This window comes from Cervus elaphus, chromosome 16 (genome assembly GCF_910594005.1).
Source record: "Cervus elaphus chromosome 16, mCerEla1.1, whole genome shotgun sequence".
Classification (NCBI taxonomy): Eukaryota; Metazoa; Chordata; class Mammalia; order Artiodactyla; family Cervidae; genus Cervus; species Cervus elaphus.
Window position 1 is genome coordinate 29132447 of NC_057830.1, and position 20895 is coordinate 29153341.

The following is a 20895-nucleotide window of genomic DNA, read 5'->3' on the forward strand; positions in this document are numbered from 1 at the left end:
AGTTAGGCTCAAGCAGACAGATATTTTATTAGACAGGTACTCCAAAAACACAGGAGCAAGCTGATCCCAAAGGAAGTCCTTCTCATTTTTCCTATTGAGCCTGTTTGGCTTCTTCCTTTCATAGTCCCAGTATCCTTTTGGTTGTGATGTGCGCAAAGTAGAGCTTGTACACATCACCAGTCAATGAAAGGGAAGGCAATGGGGATACACTGAAGGCCAATTAACAATTGTAAGTTATACATGAGCAGACTGTGTTATTTACGTCTTCCCATAATTCAGTTCAGTTCAGTTCAATCGTTCTGTTGTGTCTGACTCTTTGCGACCCCATGAATCACAGCACGCCAGGCCTCCCTGTCCATCACCAACTCCCGGAGTTTACTCAAACTCATGTCCACTGAGTTGGTGATGCCATCCAACCATCTCATCCTCTGTCGCCCCCTTCTCCTCCCGCCTTCAATCTTTCCCAGCATCAGGATCTATTCAAATGAGTCAGCTCTTCCCATCAGGTGGCCAGAGTACTGGAGTTTCAGCTTCAGCATCAGTCCTTCCAATGAACACCCAGGACTGATCTCCTTTAGGATGGACTGGTTGGATCTCCTTGCAGTCCAAGGGACTCTCAAGAGTCTTCTCCAACACCACAGTTCAAAAGCATAAATTCTTCATCGCTCAGCTTTCTTTTAGTCCAATTCCCATAATTCAGTCTGTTATAATTAGATATAGAATATTCATGAGCCCTTACTGGGCTCTTAACTGCCTAAGGTTACTTGAAGAATCCCCTGTGTTTATTTTGTATCCACTGTGTGTCTAGGGCATCTAGGGCACATGTGCAGGAGTTGAAAAGTATCTGTGGTTACCTTGTAGCATATCTGTGAGCTCTCCTGGGTGTGTATGGGATGCAGTTTAGAGATCAGCTTGCATCCCTTTCAGTCAGGCCTCCTCTTGTGGCTCATGTCTAACTTCCCACATAACAGTTCCCAGGCAGAAATGCTGGCCCAGGATGCCCATGTTTTCCATTTTATAAAGGAGAAGAGGGATATAGAGAATATTTTGTGAAATCCTCTGATTTCTAAATGTTTTCAGCTTTTTTTTTTTCTCCAGCAGTCTTCAAGCTAAACAAAACAAGTCTGTTAGCCATATGCAGCCTTCAGGGTGCTGGCTTATTCTTTCTGGCCCAATGTTTTGCTGGACCTTCAAGAGCTACAGAAAAATAGGATCTGGTTTTGAGGCAGGAGGTAGATAGGTCCGCCAAGGTAAAGTGATTGGAGATTCATTCCCTGTGGACTGAAACTCCAAAATATTAATAGTGGGACAAGTGAGAGAGGAGTCTGGGCCCTGGCCAGATAGAATATAAGAGACCCCATATTTCTCATTCTTGAAGTCAGAAGACCTCCCTGACTACACAATGTAGAAAGGCTCCTTGGAGGTCAAAAGGGGAGTGGTGCTAATTATCCATAGGTCTCTTAAGTAGAATCCATCTTGGCTAAGAGATGAGTGCGCACACATGGGAGGATCCTGAGATATACCAGATATAGACTTTGAATGAGGCAAATAAAAATAATTGGTCAAAGAAAACCCAGGGGAAATGTCCCATAAAAGTAATTCAAACTGCCATGAGAGCGGGACTCTGTCAGAGTCTGCCCATGTGTCCCTCTACATGTAGTGTCCTCCTTTTCCTCCTAATAAATATTTACTTCACTACTTTCCCTCTTTATGAGAATTCTATTTTTGGCAAAGCTTAAGGGCTAGGGCCTGTCACTGACCATTGATTGTTCTGGTGGTTAGGATTTGATGCTCTCACCACTGTGACCCAGCCTCAATCTCTGGCCTAACTAAAACCTGCTTCAAGCTGCTGCAGGTTGAGGCTACCAGCAATCAGTTTTAGCTCTTCAGGTGACTCTGACCTTGCTGGGAACTAAGATACATACACGTGAGGCCAGGGAGCAGCACAAAGACAGGCATCCGCAAGCGTGAAAAGAAATGAGATTCAAGCCATTTGAGGAAGCTGTGATCAAGCCCCGGAGAGACCGCAGATGATGCTATGTCTCTTGCTGTCCTGGTCTTCTTTTTTACAGTTAAAATGATTTCTCCTTATGCACTCTCTCTTTTGGCTTACATGCCACATGGGAGTGACATTTTTAAAAAACTACACTTACATGTGATAAGATTATGCCAGAAAAACTAATCAAATGAGACAATAAATGTAATGTACTTAGCAAAATGTGTGACATGATAGATGCTCATTAAATGGGAGTTTCTCCCATTTCCCTTATAGATCTTGGATCCTGAGGAATAAAAATATAGTGCATATATGTATGTATATATATATATATATATATATATGTACACACATATATATATGTCATATTGGTGTCACTTTTGGGATTTGTTCCTTTATGAGGCAGCAGGTTTTTTGCTGGTTTTATTGAGTTATAATTGACATATAACATTGCATGAGTTAAAGTGTACAATATGATTTGATACACATATATATTATGAAATGATTATCACAAATAGGTTAGTTAACAGCTCCGTTTCAGTTCAGTTCATTTGCTCAGTCATGTCCGACTCTTTGTGACCCTATGGACTGCAGCAAACCAGGCTTCCCTGTCCATCACCAACTCCTGGGGCTTGCTCAAACTCATGTCCATTGAGTCAGTGATGTCATACAACCATCTCATCCTCTGTTGTCCCCTTCTCCTCCTGCCCTCAATCTTTCCCAGCATCAGGGTCTTTCCCAATGAGTCAGTTCTTCACATCAGTTGGCCAAAGTACTGGAGTTTCAGCTTCAGCATCCATCCTTCTAATGAAGTTACCAGCTCCATCACTTCACATACTACCTTTTTTAGAAAATGTGAACTAAGAGATTTACTTAGTTTACTCAAAGATTTACTCGTTGTGACTCTCAGTTCACAAAGAGTCGAATACGGCTGAACGACTAACACACACACACTCTTACATCTCTCCATTTAGCCCACTCAGCAGCAGTTGTTTTATTGTATGATCTGACTGTACTGAAACCTTAATGTAGCACATGAATAAATGCAGTTAACTAATCTTACTGGAAAATTCTAGGCAATTAAAGGGTCAATCTGAAACAGACACAAGAATGGGAAAACACTTATTTTTGACTTAATAGTTGCCAGAATTAATCAAATCATAAATGTGCATAATTTGCTATTTTTAAAGTGCTTATTCTTAGGAGTTCTTTACTATTAATTTCATTCTAAGTGAATCATTATGAAATACTTATGAGGAAAATTATTTTTAAGCCATGTGTTTATTTTAAAATATAATTTATTATTTTTGCAGCCAATAAAAATGTGCTATGTTGGTTACAACACACTATGATTGGTGGGAATGCCTGCTCTAAATAGGAATGCATTTTTTACTGAATTAAAAAATACCAGACTAAAACTGCTTTTAGATATATGCATATGTATATGTATATGCATATGCATAGGTGTGTGTTAGTCACTCAGTCATGTCCGACCTTTTGTGAACCATGGACTGTAGCCCACCAGGATCCTCTGTTTGAGGAATTTTCCTGGGAAGAATGCTGGAGTGTGTTGCTTTTCTCTTCTCCAGAGGATCTTCCTGACCCAGGGATTGAACCCAGGTCTCCCGAATTGCAGGCAGATTCTTTACCATTTGAGCCACAAAGAAAAGCATATATATATATATATACATACACACACACACACACACACACATATATATATATATATTTAAACTTTTTTATTGTTGTTGTTTTCTGGAAATGCTGTGTCAGAGATTGCATAATGATAGTTATTTCTCCATTCTACATTTATAGGCTTTTAGTAAGAGTCTCCTTCCTTCCTGTTTCTTGAGGTGGTTTAGGACTCCCTCCCCTGGTTTTTTTGAATGAAACATAAAAGTATTTTGAGTTTATCTTGTTTTGACATTTATGATACTAGAAGAGAAGATGTTAAAAGAAGATTCCCTTCACCAGGCTAAGCTTCACAAGGGCAGAGAATATGTATTTTTTCTCTTTCTTTTATTTTTTTCATCACAGTAACCTCAGATCCTATACATAGTCTAACCTCAGCTGAGTTCAGCTGCTAGGAAGAAAGATCAAAAATAACAGTAATTGAAACAAAACAGATTTGATTTTCTTTTTTCTAAAAGAAGTTCAGAGCTAGGCAAACCAGATGACTCTCATGATTATTGGGGACCCAGTGTCCTGAATATTCATTGGAAGGACTGATGCTGAAGCTGAAGCTCCAATACTTTGGTCACCTGATGTGAAGAATTGACTCATTTGAAAAGACCCTGATGTTGGGAAAGATTGAAGGAGGCAGGAGAAGGGGACAACAGAGGATGAGACGGTTGGATGGCATCACCGACTCAATGGATATGAACTTGAGTAAACTCAAGGAGTTGGTGTTGGACAGGGAGGCCTGGTGTGCTGCAGTCCATGGGGTTGTGAAGAGTCGGACACGACTGAGAGACTGAACTGAAATGAACTGAGGGTCCTTTTATTTCCTTTGTTCTGCCATCCTATTCCAAGACCACAGCCCTTCAGGTACTTTATGGTCCAAGATGATTGGACCTCCAGTAGAGGGCAAGAGAAAGGGGACAAGGGCTAAAGCTCCTTACCTACTGTCTATCTTTAGAGAAGCCTTTCTGAAAGTCCCATGCAACAGCTTCCACTTTTCTCTCACTGGCTACAACTTTGTAACATGGCCACCCCCTAATAGCAAGGGAGTCTGGGAAATGTAGTCTTTTTTATTGGGCACATTGCTACGCTGAAAGTGAAAGTGAAAGTCACTGGGTCATGTTGGACTCTTTGTGACCCCAGGGACCGTAGCCTGCCAGGTTCCTCTGTCCATGGAATTCTCCAGGAAAGAATACTGGAGTGGGTTGTCATTTAAGCATTAATAAAAGCAGTGTTCTCATACTAATAAGGAAAGAGGAAGTGGTAAAATGAGATGAATAAGGACAATCTAATCAGTTTTTCATTAAGTGAAATTTATTCAATTTATATGATTTATAAGATCTTTGAGATTCCTTCCCATCCTTTTTTTTTTTTAAGTCAAAAATATTTCTAAAAAATTGAAATAATGGTAGATTCCCCCTTACTCTCCAAAATTTTTATTTGACTGAATAAAAAGTTAACTCTTCTAGTCCTTTAATATTATTAACATTTTACTGGCCCACATCTAGGGAACTCCTGGACTATAGAGGTGAGCTGTGAGATTTCTCCCAACACCAAGATAATCCGATGGTTCTTCACTGCACCCCATATGCTTCATGCCTTCTGCGTGGGAGGTGCTCATGAGGTATCCACTGATTTATCAAGTAGTTTGATTCAAAGTGCTAACGCCCAGTGACACAAAGAAGAGCTGCCACCTCCATTTCCTTGATCAGGGCTTGCTTTGCAATAATGAAGAGAAATTCACAGAAGTCATAATAAGTGAAGGAGTGTACAGGGGAATCTGATGGACAACTAAAACAGAAAAATAAGCGTGCTCAGTTTGCAACTGGGCTTAAACATGGAAAGTTGGAAATGGAAACTACCCTCTATCTCTCATGGAATAACATGATCTTTCAAACTTTTCTGTTTTTTTTTTTTTTTCTGCCAACAAACTTTTTATTTGCTACTTAAATATTTTCTTCCTTCAGTAACTATGGTAGGCATGAGGTTTGGCTTCTGTGATGCAGGGGTGGTACAATCGATCTCAGTGCTGCAATTGCAAATTCCCCAGCAAAAGTTTGATTGGTTCAGCAAATATCAGATTACTATTTCTGGTTCAAGTAGTTGTGGCAAGGAATTGGGCAATTAGTACAAATATGTCTTTCTAAGGTTCATTCTTTTCAACACGACCTAGGGTATGAGCATGTTGAGGGAAGTGGCAGGACTATGCAACGGTTATAATACATTTCCCTTTTCCCATTAATTTCCACCTCTGGCAGCCCTCTGTTTCCTGACTTCAGATCCTTTCCCTCCTATCAGGGTGGCAGATCAAAGACCTTCACTATCACTTGGACCATTTCATTTAAAAAAGTTATTTATTTGGCTGTGTCAGGTCTCTGGTGCCACACACAGAATCTTCATCACATCACGCAGCATCTTTCATTTTGGCACACCAACTCTCTCTAGCCGTGGCCTATGGGCTCAGAAGTTGTGGCTCCCGAACTTCAGAGCGCTGTGGCACATGGCTTAGTCACTCCACGGGGTGTGGGATCTTAGTTCCCTGACCAGGGATGGGACCCGTGTTCCCTGCATTGCAAGGCAGATTCTTAACCACTGGACCACCTGGGAAGTCCCTACTTGGACCGTTTCTCGATGCATTTCATGCACAAACATTATTACTACTGTTTTCATTCCCAATTCAGCATTCATTTCCTCATTCAGAATGTTTTATAAGGAAAGCAGTGCAATGATGAACATGCATAGCCTTTGGGGTCACATCAACCCTCCCCCACCTCTGCACATGAAAACCTTGAGAAGTGGTTTGGTACCCAGATAGGGGCATAAGCAAGAGAATGGCAAGTAATAAGAAGCACCAGAGTCAACCTACTTGTATTTAAGCATACAATATCTATTGGTAGAGATTGCTCTGTGCATCAACTTCTTTATCTGTGAAACTGTAATATTATCTACCACATAAGGTCACTGTAACAAGTAAAAATAATCAACCTAGGGCTGGGGACTTAAACAATTATTAAATAGCAATAGATGAGGTACCAGCAGCAAATATCAGAGTCAAAGACAAGATAGTGTTAAGTGTTGTGAGAGCTGCAAAGTAGGTGGTGTCTGGACTAATCCTGGAAACATGAGTCTTACTACAATGGCTACAAATGCCAGCAAATTTGGAAAACTCAGCAGTGGCCACAGGACTTGAAAAAGTCAGTTTTCATTCTAATCCCTAGGAAAGGTAATTCCAAAGAATGCTCAAACTACCGCACAGTTGCACTCATCCCACATGCTAGCAAAGGAATGCTCAAAATTCTTCAAGTCAGGCTTCAACAATACATGAACCGTGAACTACCAGATCTTCAAGCTGGTTTTAGAAAAGGCAGAGGAACCAGAGATCAAATTGTCAACATCTGCTGGATCATTGAAAAAGCAAGAGAGTTCTAGAAAAACATCTATTTCTGCTTTATTGACTATGCCAAAGCCTTTTTCTGTGTGGATCACAATAAACTGTGGAAAATTCTGAAAGAGATGGGAATACCAGACCACCTGACTTGCCTCTTGAGAAATCTGTATACAGGTCAGGAAGCAACAGTCAGAACTGCACATGGAACAACAGACTGGTTCCAAATAGGAAAAGGAGTATGACAAGGCTGTATATTGCCACCCTGCTTATTTAACTTATATGCAGACTACCTAATGAGAAACCCTGGTCTGGAGGAAGCACAAGCTGGGATCAAGAGTGCCAGGAGAAGTATCAGTAACCTCAGATACGCAGATGACACCACTCTTATGGCAAAAAGTGAAGAAGAACTAAACAGTCTCTTGATAAAAGTGAAAGAGGAGAGTGAAAAAGTTGGCCTAAAGCTCAATATTCAGAAAACAATGATCAAGGCTTCCGGTCCCATCAGTTCATGGCAAATAGATGGGGGAACAGTGGAAACAGTGGCTGACTTTATTTTTCTGGGCTCCAAAATCACTGCAGATGGTGATTGCAGCCATGAAATTAAAAGATGCTCACTCCTTGGAAGAAAAGTTGTGACCAACCTAGACAGCATACTAAAAAGCAGAGACATTACTTTGCCAACAAAGGTCCGTCTAGTCAAGGCTATGGTTTTTCCAGTAGTCACATACGGATGTGAGTTGGACTATAAAGAAAGCTGAGCAATGAAGAATTGATACTTTTGTTGGAGAAGACTGTTGAGAGTCCCTTGGACTGCAAGGAGATCAAACCAGTCCATCCTAAAGGAAATCAGTCCTGAATGCTCACTGGAAGGACTGATGTTGAAGCTGAAACTCCTATTCTTTGGCCACCTGATGCGAAGTGTTGACTCATTTGAAAAGATCCTGATGCTGGGAAAGATTGAGGGCAGGAAAAGAAGGGGAAAGCAGATGATGATGATGGTTGGATGGCATCACTGACTCAATGGACATGAGTTTGAGTAAACTCTTGGAGTTGGTGATGGACAGGGAGGCCTGGCCTGCTGCAGTCCTTGGGGTCGCAAAGAGTCCGACACAACTGAGTGATTGAACTGAACTGAACTGAACAATGGCTAGAATCCAAGACAGTTGATTCTATTTGTTTACTGAATGCTTCCTTTGTGTCTAAGCTGGTAAAGAATCTGCCTGCAATTCAGGAGACCTGGTTCAATCCCTGGGTTGGTAAGGTCCCCTGGAGAAGGGAATGGCTACCCACTCCAGTATTCTGGCTTAGAGAATTCCATGGACTGTATAGCCCATGGGGTCACAAAGAGTCGGACATGTCTGAGTGACTTTCACTTACACTTTATTGAATGCCGAAGGAGGATTTGGTAATATCAATTGCAGCACTCGGCTGTGATGTTTATTCCTAATAGAATGTAAAGATTCTAAAGGGTGGATTCCATTAGAATGGATTCTAATTCTAAGGATGAAACAGTTTTCACCTATGCATGCCATTTTTCATTTTTGCTCTACTACTTAAATGTGATTTGACTCTATACTGTAATCAAAATTGTTTCTAGAAGCACACATACTTAATTTTATATTGAGTAAAAAAGGGATTCATATCTAAGTATTTTTCTCAGGAAGCTTTTCAGGCACTTTACAGAGTGCTCATCTCCTTAGTGCTTAAAGTATTAGGATAGCTCCATACAGATGGATGCCAGATAAAATGAATGTCTCTAGTGAAAGTGAAAGTGCAAGTCACTCACTCGTGTCTGACTCAGAAACTTATACATGGTACCCATTAAAGTCTAAATTAGGCTTAATATGATGTTCTTTCATATACTGTTATGAGTCATGCAACTCTTTATTAACTACTGAATTTAAAAGACATAAAACTACCATGGGTACTCCTAGGTGGTGCTAGTGGTAAAGAACCCACCTGCCAATATAGAAGAAGTAAGAGATGCTAGTAAAATGATGCTTAAAATTCTCCAAGCCGGGCTTCAGCAACACATGAACCATGAACTTCCAGATGTTCAAGTTGGCTTTAGAAAAGGCAGAGGAACCACAGATCAAATTGCCAACATCCGCTGGATCATTGAAAAAGCAAGAGTTCTAGGAAAACATCTATTTCTGTTTTACTGACTATGCCAAAGCCTTTGACTGTGTGGATCACAATAAACTGTGGAAAATTCTTCAAGAGATGGGAATACCAGACCACCTGACTTGCCTCTTGAGAAATCTGTATACAGGTCAGGAAGCAACAGTTAGAACTGCACATGGAAAAAAAAAAAAAAGAACTGCACATGGAAAACAGACTGGTTCCAAATAGGAAAAGGAGTATGCTTATTTAACTTATATGCAGAGTACATCATGAGAAACGCTGGGCTGGAAGAAGCACAAGCTGGAATCAAGTTCGCTGGGAGAAATATCAATAACCTCAGATATGCGGATGACACCACCCTTATGGCAGAAAGTGAAGAAGAACTAAGAGACTCTTGACGAAAGTGAAAAAGGAGAGTGAAAAAGTTGGCTTAAAACTCAACATTCAGAAAACTAAAATCATGACATCTGGTCCCATTACTTCATGTGAAATAGATGGGAAACAGTGGAAACAGTGGCTGACTTTATTTTTCTGGGCTCCAAAATCACTGCAGATGGTGCTTCAGCCATGAAATTAAAAGATGCTTACTCCTTGGAAGGAAAGTTACGACCAACCTAGATAGCATATTAAAAAGCAGAGACATTACTTTGTCAACAAAGGTCTGTCTAGTCAAAGCTATGGTTTTTCCAGTGGTCATGTATGGATGTGAGAGTTGGACTATAAATAAAGCTGAGCACAGAAGAACTGATGCTTTTGAACTGTGGTGTTGGAGAAGACTCTTGAGAGTCCCTTGGACTGCAAGGAGATCCAACCAGTCCATCCTAAAGGAGATCAGTCCTGGGTGTTCATTGGAAAGATGGATGTTGAAGCTGAAACTCCAATACTTTGGCCACCCTATGCGAAGAGCTGACTCATTTGAAAAGACCTGATGCTGGGAAAGATTGAGGGCAGGAGGAGAAGGGGACGACAGAGGATGAGATGGTTGGATGGCATCACCGACTCAATGGACATGGGTTTGGGTGGACTCTGGGAGTTGGTGATGGACAGGGAGGCCTGGGGTGCTGTGGTTCGTAGGGTCGCAAAGACTCGGACACAACTGAGCGACTGAATGGAACTGCAGAGATGCTAGTTCTGTCCCTGGGTCAGGAAGATCCCCTGAAGAAGAGCATGGCAACCCACTCCAGTGTTCTTGCCTATAGAATCCTATGGACAGAGGAAACCGCTGGGATTTGGCCCACAGGGTCAAGAGTCGGACACAACTGAAGCAACTTAGCGCAGTACAGCGGAAAACTGTAACACACAGGACCTCAATTAACACCACAAAAGTGATTTTTCAGCAAATACTTAAAAGGACCTGAGTAACAGAACATATTTTCTCTAAAGAAATACATAGTTTAGTTGCTTCCTTTGCTGGTAAACAAACTTAAACTTGCTCACATTTGTCACCACAAAAATGACTTTCTTCCTAAAGCCAAGGTGCCATGATGAACGTCACTCAAGTACGTAGCTCTCCACATAAGCTCTGCTGTGGATCTATCTACATTGAACTAGGCACACTTCAAACAAGCATAGACCTCTTTAACTCGCAGAGAATATTTTCAGGAACTTATTTAACATCTCATTCCTTGATACAGTTACAGATCTTGCTAATTCTGTTCCAAATTCTAGATAGGGTTCCTTTTGTAGATCCTTTTAATTAAAAAAAAATTTTTTTTTGTTGTTACCATTATCAAACACACTAACTTCCTTACTTACAAACTTAATAGATTATCTAATCCCTGAATCCAATTTATTTGGTAAAGTGGGTATTCCTTAATTAAAGAAGGCTGAAGGTTCTTGGTTATTTTTATTATGTGTGTACCTTGCCTTGTTTTTTGAAAGCACCTGTAAAATTGTAATTTTACAATTGTAAGTCATAGATTAAAACAAAAAGTTAAACCTTAAAAATGTTTCCTAAAAAAATATTTTGCAACACCTTAAACATCTATGAAAAAACTTCATGTATTCTTAAATTCAAGAATTTAACATCCACCAAGACACGCTAATACTAACGACAAAAATGGAAGTTTGTAAAAAAAAAAAAAAAAAGATGCCTTCCATTTATGTGGTTTAAATGCAGCGTAGAACTGATTTGAACCCAATCAAACACTATATGGAACTGATTTTGCTGGTAGTGAGGGATCCAAAGAAAGCTTCCTTTTTTTATGTGACTACACCTAGAAAATAATATTCTAGGCTTTGTTTAGTGGTTTTACATTCCTCACAAAGACTCAGTTTTTAAAAATTCTCTGCATTTTGAACAGAATCTTGAAATAATTGAGCAAAGACCCATTAAAAAACCCAGGGTTTTTGCCCTCCAGGTCCTTCCTGCGGTCTACGTGAAGCCCGGGACACGAACTTAAGGCAGCCTCAGTAGGACCCCTCGCCTATGCCCGCCCCAAAGGACCGACTTCCGGCCGAGGCTGGGCCCGCGTCCCGCCCCACGAGCACGAGATTCGTCGGAATTTTCCCGCGAGGCCGCCGGGGTGCAGGGTCGCTGGCCAAGCCCCAGAGTGCACTGCGAATACGTGCGCGCGCGGCTCGGCTGCCGAGCAGCCGCGGGAAAATTCCAAAAAAGTCAAAACAAAACACAAAAACCAGTACGAGGCAAAGTCAAATTTTCAAGCCACAGAACCCGGGCGGTTGGCAGCCCTTCCACCACTGCCCAAACTGCTGAAGTTGCTCAGGCGCGGACCACCCGGTAAGAGAGAGGCCGCAGAGCGCGAGTGAAGGCGTCTGCCTCCCTCGGGGGTCTGGCCGACACGTCAGCTTGGGGGTGTGGGTTGGGGTAGGGGGAAAGACTCGCGAGAACGTCCGCTGCGCTCACCGCATCTAGGTGAGAGAGTAGGGCTCGGGCCCTGAGTTGGGGTTGCGAAGTGGGTAGGGGTTTGAGGTGGGGCCAACCCTGGGGGGCGGGGCCGCAGGCGAGGGGCGTGGTCAGAGGGCGGGGCAGGCTCAGGGGGTGGAGCCGACCGAGGGGTCGAGCGGAAGGGAGCCCCCCCAGAACTGTGGGAACTGGGGATTGCCGTTTTGCTTCTTTCTGTTCATTGAGCGGAGGCAGCTATGTCTTCTTAAAAGGACAAGAGCAAAGGTGACTTTGTCCTGGATCCTTGGGCGCTGTGAAAAGCTCGCTATTTCAAATTCATCACCCTTTAAAGCTGGCCGCCTGCTCTCCGCACCGCCCCCCGCCCCCAGGGTGCTGGGTGGTGGGGGCCCAATTAGAGGAGCCCGGGGCGGTTTGTTACCCTTCCTGCTTTCCCAGCTTTTCATCTTTGGAGGAGAGGAGGGTTCTGATGGGCGATCATTTCCCAGAAACTCACTTTTTTGGAATGGCAGGCCAAATAGCGTCCAGAGCCTTTGGGAGGTGGGTTTTTTTTGTTGTTTGTTTTGTTTTTGCGGAGAGGTGGGGACGTTTGTTTAGCTTGCTTTTTCGGTAACTTTTTACGTGGACACGTTTACAACATGAACCCTCTATGGTCATGTTGCATGGGCTGGAAAAGTCCGGAGAGGCAAAAAAGATTTGGAGTTTTAAAAACAGGAAATTTGGGACCAGAATGTCAAGGAAAGGCTGAGGAAATTTTCCAGCAAAAACCTGTATGTGCTGCTATGTTTGTCGTAATCTGAAATTGTTGGAAAGCTCTTGGGCTCCTGGTTTCATTCTAACCCTTTTCCCATTTAATGCATCATAACTGAAATGTGGTTGACTTATTTATCACATGAACAGGGCACTTTTGGGCCACCAAAATTCAGTTCTTTCCGGATGTCACTCACCTTTAGTGATGTGCAGCTCAAAACATTTTTTCATTACTTCCCTCAGGAGGAGAGGAAAGATTGTTACAAATGGTAGAATTCATACCATGTGTTGGGATCACCTATACAAAAACTTTGATAGAAAACATAATCATTGTGAGTTTATCCATTAAACTTAAAATGCTATTTCAATCTAATATACTGCCCTAGGTTCGCAGGGAAGTAAGTCCTCCTATACGTTATTCATATGTGTACAAGAAAGACTGCATCAGAAAAGAATTTGCTTTTCCTAGTTATATCAAAGCCCTCTTTCTGGCAGAGTAAAAGTTAGATCTTGCTTCTTTAAAATTGAGCTAATTATACCTTGGTATATTATATATTTTAATTCATTCTTTTCATTATTTAGTCATGTACCTCTTGATTTCTTGAAAAACACTTACTAAGCAAACATGGTTTTGGAAGATCTGAGTTTTCTATTCTGTAATAAAAAACATTAACTTGATTGATTGGCTGAATGTGAAAGATGTGGTGCTGCTTGTATGTGAAACTGTGCGTGTACATTTTAAAATAAATGGTACTTTTAACTAGTTCCATATTTCAGCAAGTAGTTCCAGTAACAATTATACAAATTTTGTGTTTATGAAAACCAGTTAAAGTTAGGCCAGCCTGGCCAGTAAAAAGTTAGATTGATTGTCCAGGCCACAGAGACAGCCTAGGAAACCTCACATCAGTGGCAGTTTCAGGTTGGTAGTGGTGGAGCCTCGAGTCAGCCTGGAAATCAGCATCAAATGTATTATTATTATTTTAAAATTGAAGTATAGCCAATTTGCAATATTGTGTTAGTTTCAAGTTACAGTGTTTTTGCAGATTATACTCCATTATAGGTATTACAAGATGGTGGGAATAATTTCATGTACCATACCATATAGTTGCTTATCTATTTTATATGTAGTAGTTTGTATCTGTTAATCCCATACTCCTAGTTTGCCCCTCCCCCCTTTCCTTCTCTGCTTTGGTAACCACAAATTTGTTTTCTATATCTGTGAGTCTGTTTCTTTATCTATGAGTCTTTTTCTGTATTGCTATACCTTCATTTTTATTATTATTTTAGATTCCACATATAAGTGATACTATACAGTATTTGTTTTCCTCTGTCTTATCTATTTCACTAAGCACAGTATCTTCCAGGTTCATCCATGTTGCTACAAGTTTCATTATTTTTTATGACTCAGTAATAGTACATTGTTTTTATATAATCCACATCTTAATCCAGTCATCTCTTGATTGGGTACTTGGGTTGTTTTTATATCTCAGCTATTGTAAATAGTGCTGCTATAAACATTGGGGTGCATGTACCTTTTCAAATTAGTGTTTTTGTTTTTTCCAGAAACATACACAGAGTGGATCATATGGTAGTTCTGTTCTTAGTTTTTTAAGGAGCCTCCATACTGTTTTTCATAGTGGTTGGCACCAATTTATATTTCTACTAACAGTGTAGGAGGGCTCCCTTTTCTTTACATCCCTGACAACATTTTTTATTTGTAGACTTTTGATAATAGCCTTTCTGATAGGTATGAGGTGATACCTCTTGAGGTTTTGATTTGCATTTTTTATAATTAATGTTGAGCATCTTTTCATGTGCCTGTTAGTCATCTGTGTGTCTTCTTTGGAAACATGTTTATTTAGGTCTTATGCCCATATTTTGATTGGGTTGTTTAGTTTTTGATGTTCAGTGGTATGAGCTCTGTACATTTACCTATTGTCATTTGCATAATTTGCAAATATTTTCTCAAATTCTGTAAGTTGTGGTTTTGTTATCTTGATGGTTTCCTTTGCTGTGCAACAGTGTTAAAGTTTAATTGGGCTCCATTTTGGAGAAGAGAATGGTAAACCACTCCAGTATTCTTGCCTTGAGAACCCCACAAACAGCATGAAAAGGAATAAGATGTGACACTGAAAGATGAACCCCCCCCAGGTTCATTCAGTTCAGTTGGTCTGTTGTGTCTGACTCTTTGCAACTTCATGGACTGCAGCATGCCAGGCTTCCCTATCCATGAGCAACTCCTGGAGCTTGCTCAAACTCATGTCCATCAAGTCAGTGATGCTGTCCAACCATCTCATCCTCTGTCCTCCCCTTCTCCTCCTTCCTTCATTGTTTCCCAGCACCAGGGTCTTTTCCAGTGAGCCAGTTCTTCACATCAGATGGCCAAAGTATTGGATTTTCAGCATCAGCGTCAGTTCTCCCAATGAATATTCAGGACTGATTTCCTTTAGGATTGACTGGTTTGATCTCCTTGCAGTCCAAGGGACTCTCAAGAGTCTTCTCCAGCACCACAGTTCAGAAGCATCAATTCTTCTGTATTAGCTTTCCTAATGGTCCAACTCTCACATCCATACATGACTACAGGAAAAACCGTAGCTTTGACTAAACGGACCTTTGTCGGCAAAGTAATGTCTTTGCTTTTTAATATGTCGCATAGGTTTGTCATAGCTTTTCTTCTAAGGAAAAGCGTCTTTTAATTTCATGGCTACAGACACCATCAGCAGTGATTTTGGAGCCCCCGCAAATAAAGCCTGTCATTATTTCCATTGTTTCCTCACATATTTGCCATGAAACGATGAGACTGGATGCCATGATCTTTGTTTTTTGAATATTGAGTTTTCAGTCAGCTTTTTCTCTCTCCTCTTTCACTTTCATCACGAGGCTGTTTAGTTCCTCTTCAGTTTCTGCCATAAGGGTGGTGTCATCTACATATCTGAGGTTGTTGATATTTCTCCCAGCATCTTGATTCCAGCTTGTGCTTCATCCAGTCCAGCACTTTGCATGATGTGCTGTGCATATAAGTTAAGTAAGCAAGGTGACAGTATACAGCCTTGACATACTCCTTTCCCAATTCGGAACTAATCCGTTGTTACATGTCCAGTTATAACTGTGGCTTCTTGACCTGCATACAGATTTCTCAAGAGGTAGGTAAGGTGATCTGGTAGTCCCATCTCTTGAAGAATTTTCCACAGTTTGTTGTGATCCACACAGTCAAAGGCGTTAGCATACTCAGTGAAGCAGAAGTAGATGCTTTTCTGGAATTCTCTTGCTTTTTCAATGATCCAGTGTATGTTGGCAATTTGATCTCTGGTTCCTCTGCCTTTTCTAAATCTAGCTTGAACATCTGGAAGTTCTCAGTTCGTGTACTGTTGAAGCCTGGCTTGGAGAATTTTGAGCACTACTTTGCTAGTGTGTGAGATGAGTGCAACTGTGCAGTAGTTTAAACATTCTTTGGCATTGCCTTTCTTTGGGACTGGAATGAAAACTGACCTTTTCCAGTCCTGTGGCCACTGCTGAGTTTTCCAAATTTGCTGGCATATTGAGTGCAGCATTTTAACAGCATCATCTTTTAGAATTTGAAATAGCTCAACTGGAATTCCGTCACCTCCACTAGCTTTGTTCATAATGATGCTTCCTAAGGCTCACTTGACTTTGTATTCTAGGATATCTGGCTCTAGGTGAGTAATCACACCATTGTGGTTATCTGGGTCATGAAGATCTTTTCTGTAAAGTTCTTCTGTGTATTCTTGCCACCTCTTCTTAATATCTTCTGCTTCTGTTGGTCCATACTGTTTCAGTCCTTTAATGACACTCTAGGTTTGTAGGTGTCCAATATGCTACTGGGGAGGAGTGGAGAGATAGCTCTAGAAAGAGAGCTGGGTTAGAGTGGAAATGACACTCAGTTGTGGATGTGTCTGGTGGTCAAAGTAAAATCCGATGCTGTAGAGAACAGTACTGCATAGGAACCCGTAATGTTAGGTCCATGAATCAAGGTAAATTGGTTGTGGTCAAGAAGGAGATGGCAAGAGTGAAAATTGACATTTTAGATATCAGTGAATTAAAATGGATGGGAATGGGCAAATTTAATTCAGATGGCCATATATCTACTACTGTGGGAAATAATCCCTTAACAGAAATAGAGTAGCCCTCATAGTCTACAAAAGAGTCTGAAATGCAATACTTGGGTGCATTCTTAAAAATGACAGAGCAATCTCACTTGGTTTCCAGAGCAAGCCATTCAACATCACAGTAATCCAAGTCTATGCCCCAGCTACTAATGCCAAAGAAGCTGAAGTTGAATGCTTCTATGAAGACTTAAAGACTTCTAGAACTTACACCAGGAAAAAAAAAAAAGGATGTCCTTTTCATCATAGAAGGTTGGAATGCAAAAGTAGGAAGTCAAGAGATACCTGGAGTAACAGGCAGAATTGGCCTTGGAGTACAACATGAAGCAGGGCAAAGGCTAATGGAGTTTTGTCAAGAGAACACACTAGTGATAGCAAAAAACCTTGCCAGCAACACAAGAGATGACTCTACACATGGACATCACCAAATGGTCAATATCGAAATCAGATTGATTATATTCTTTGCCTCTGAAGATAGAGAAGCTCTATACAGTCAGCAAAAAGACCTGGAGCTGACTGGCTCAGATTGTGAACTCTTTATTGCAAAATTCAGGCTTAAATTGAAGAAGGTAGGGAAAACCACTAGGTCATTCAGGCATGACCTAAATCAGATCCCTTACGATTATACAGTGGAGGTGATAAATAAATTCAAGAGATTAGTTCTGGTAAATGAGTGCCTGAAGAACTGTCTTCATAACGTTGTACAAGAGGTGGTGATGAAGACCATTGCAAAGAAAAGGAATGCAGGAAGGCAAAGTGGTTGTCTGACGAGGCTTTACAAATAGCTGAGAAAATAAGAGAAGCAAAAAAGCTAAGGAGAAAGGGAAAGATATACCAAACTGAATCTAGAGTTCCAGAGAAGAGCAGCAAGAAATAAGAAAGCCTTCTTAATTGAACAATGCAAAGAAGTAGAGGAAAACAATAGAATAGGAAAGACTAGAGATCTCTTCAAGAAAATTGGAGATATCAAGGGAACATTTCATGCAAAAATGGGCATGAGAAGAGACAGCAATGGCAAGGAGCTCACAGAAGCAAAAGAGATTAGGAAGAAGTCACAAGAATATACAGAAGAGATATACAAGAAAGGTCTTAGTGACCTGGATAACCATGATGGTGTGTGGTCACTAACCTAGAGCCAGACATCTGGAGTGTGGTATCAAGGGGGCCTTAGGAAGCATTGCTACCAACAAAGCTAGTGGAGGTGATGGAGGCCCATTTGTTTGTTTTTGCTTTTATTTATTTTGCCTTAGAAGACTGATCCAAGAAAATACTGCTGCATTTGTGTAAAACTGTTCTACCTCTGTTCTGTTTTGGAAGTTTTATGGTTTCAGGTCATAAACATTTAGGTCTTTAAACCATTTTGAGTTTATTTTTGTATGTGATGTGAGGAAATATCCTAATCTCATTGTTTTACATATGGTTGTACAGTTTTCCTAACACCAGTTGTTTAAGAGACTATCGTTTCTCTATTGTATATTCTTGCCTCCTTTGTCATAGAGTAATTGACCATTGGTGCATGGATTTGTTTGGGGCTCTGTATTGTGTTTCATTGATCTAGGTGTCTGTTTTTCTGACAATACCATGCTGTTTTGATTACTGTGGCTTTGCATTATAGTCTGAAGTCAGGGAGGGTTGTGCCTCCAGCTTTGCTTTTTTTTCTCAGGATGCTTTGGCAATTCAGGGTTTTTTTGTGGTTCCATATAATTTTAGGATTATTTGCTTTCATCCTGTGAAAAACATTAAGGGTATTTTGATAGGGATTACATTAAATCTGTAGATTGCTTTGGATAGTATGGGCACTTGAATAATTTTAATTCATGTACTCCAAGCACATGAGTTATCTTTCCATTTCTATTTTATTCCCCCTTTTCTTTTGAATCATTTCAGTTTCCTTCATCATTGTTTTATAATTTTCAGAGTATGAGTCTTTTACTTCCTTTGTAAGTTTATTCTTATGTTTATTTTTGGTGGTGCCATTTTAAATATGCTTGTTTTACTTTTTCTGATATTTCATTATTAGTGTAACAGATTATTAATACAACATATTTCTATATATTAATCTTGTATCCTGCAGTCTTGCTGATTTCATTTATTCTTATAGTTTTGGGTGGAAACTCTAAGGTTCTGTATAGAGTATCATGTCATCTGCAAATAGTGACAGTTTTACTTGTTTCCTTCCAATTTGGATACCTTTTATTTATTTTTCTTGTCATTGCTGTGGCTAGGACTGCCAATGGAAATGACAGGAGAGAGCATCTTTGTCTGGATTTTTAATTTAGCTGAAAGGCTTTCAACTGAAATGGTTGAAACCTTTAATTTCATTTAATAGTTGGGTATTAATTGTGTTGGCTGTGGATTTGTCGTAAATGTCTCTTGTTAGGTTGAGATATATTCCCAGCATATCCAATTTTCATCATGAATGAAAGTTGAAATTTGTCGAATGGTTTTTCTGCATCTATTGAGATGATTGGACTTCCCCAGTGGCGCTGTGGTACCGTAAATAAGCATCAACGGTGGCCCTGCTGCCTTACCAGGCCCACACCCTAGACCCTCTTGTCACCTCTGTGTCCACAGATCGAGTCTTTCCCCAGGTCTTGGCTACTCTAGAGCCAGGGCCAAGCTGTGACATGGACAGAGAAGGGGCAGGGATTTTTCTCAGAGTGGACTGGGGAATGTGGCAAGGGAGCAGCCTCTGAGACAGACCTCCCTCCTTCCTGTCTAGTGGTGAGGCAGTACCTATGCATCTCTTACTAGTGGAGTCTTCAGTCTATCTGTCCTGGTAGTAGCCGGGGGGCTTGTCTCATCCATATAGGTCCCCAGGACTGGGACACCCATTCTGTGGCTTGACCCACTCATTTTCACAGGATAAGTGTCTGCTTGTGTGATCTCCCTTTTCCTTTCAGTCCCCTCCCAGGGGCATAGATCCAACCCATTTCTCTTCTTTCTGTCCTGCCTCATTATGTGTGTATCTTTATTACAGCTTTGGTTTTATAGGGGTTCTTCTGCCAGTTTCCAGGTAGTTTTCCTTGAGAATTGTTCTACATAGAGATGTATTTTTGCTGTATTTATGGGGGAAGGTGACCGGCATGTCCTTTTATTCTGCCATCTTGACCCCCCCCCCCCCCCACCAAATGGATTTATTCAATTTTATTTTAGGCTGGGGTATGTACATTTTCTGTTTTTTGTTGATAGAGCTTGAATGACTGACCTTTTAGTATGAAAGAACATCTATAAAAGAAGTGCATTGACTTTGCAGTGTTTTAATAAAAATGCAGTGGAAGTAAGAAGGGAAAACTTTAAAAGTTAATCAGAAAATAGATAAAATAGATAAAAAGGCAAATCTTGAGCATTTTAAAATTTCTACTAAATATCACACTTTTTTTGGACTTTCTTTTTTAAGAACATGAAAAATACAATCTCTATTTTTACATATCTTTATTTTACTTTGTAGCTGTAACGGGAAAAACATTTACCTTAAAAAGATATCCCAAACCCATGTAATAATGGTAGCAAGCCTATCACTACCCCATGAAACACATCTAAAAAAAAGAGACATTTTTGGACTGATTTTTGAAGAGACTTTGTAGAATTACCTGGTCCATTCATTCTCTTAGGCTCTTCAATAAACTCTGCTGAGTGTGTAGAAAACATTTCCCTGTTAAGATAGGAACATCCATAATCTTCCTGTTACATATCTCTAATAACAGGAAAGCAGAGTTCGTATAAAAATCACCTTTTGGAAACTGTATCCTCTTTTCTAAATAATTAAGTGATTTTTAGTAAATTTAGAAGATTTTTGAGATTGTGCAGTGATCACAGCAATTCAGTTTTAGAAATTTTACATCACCTTAATAAGTTTGCCTCTGCAGATTTTGTACTCAGATCTGGTGCTGGCTTTTAGCCTCAGGCAACCATTGATTTGTTTTCTATCACTATCAATTAGCCTTTTATGAACATTTCAGAGAGATGG

The 20895-nt window shown here is 40.5% G+C and overlaps 1 protein-coding gene across 4 annotated transcripts in view; it reads left to right on the top strand.

The window, feature by feature from the left end:
- Positions 1–11732: 11732 nt before the first annotated feature.
- FANCC (FA complementation group C) overlaps positions 11733–20895 on the top strand; it is a 303623-nt gene continuing 294460 nt past the window's right edge. Inside the window, exon 1 of one of the 4 annotated variants that reach the window (XM_043927161.1) lies at positions 11733–11928. The gene's annotated coding sequence lies outside the window, so the exon portion shown is untranslated. The other 3 variants (XM_043927163.1, XM_043927164.1, XM_043927162.1) reach the window with 3 other exon arrangements.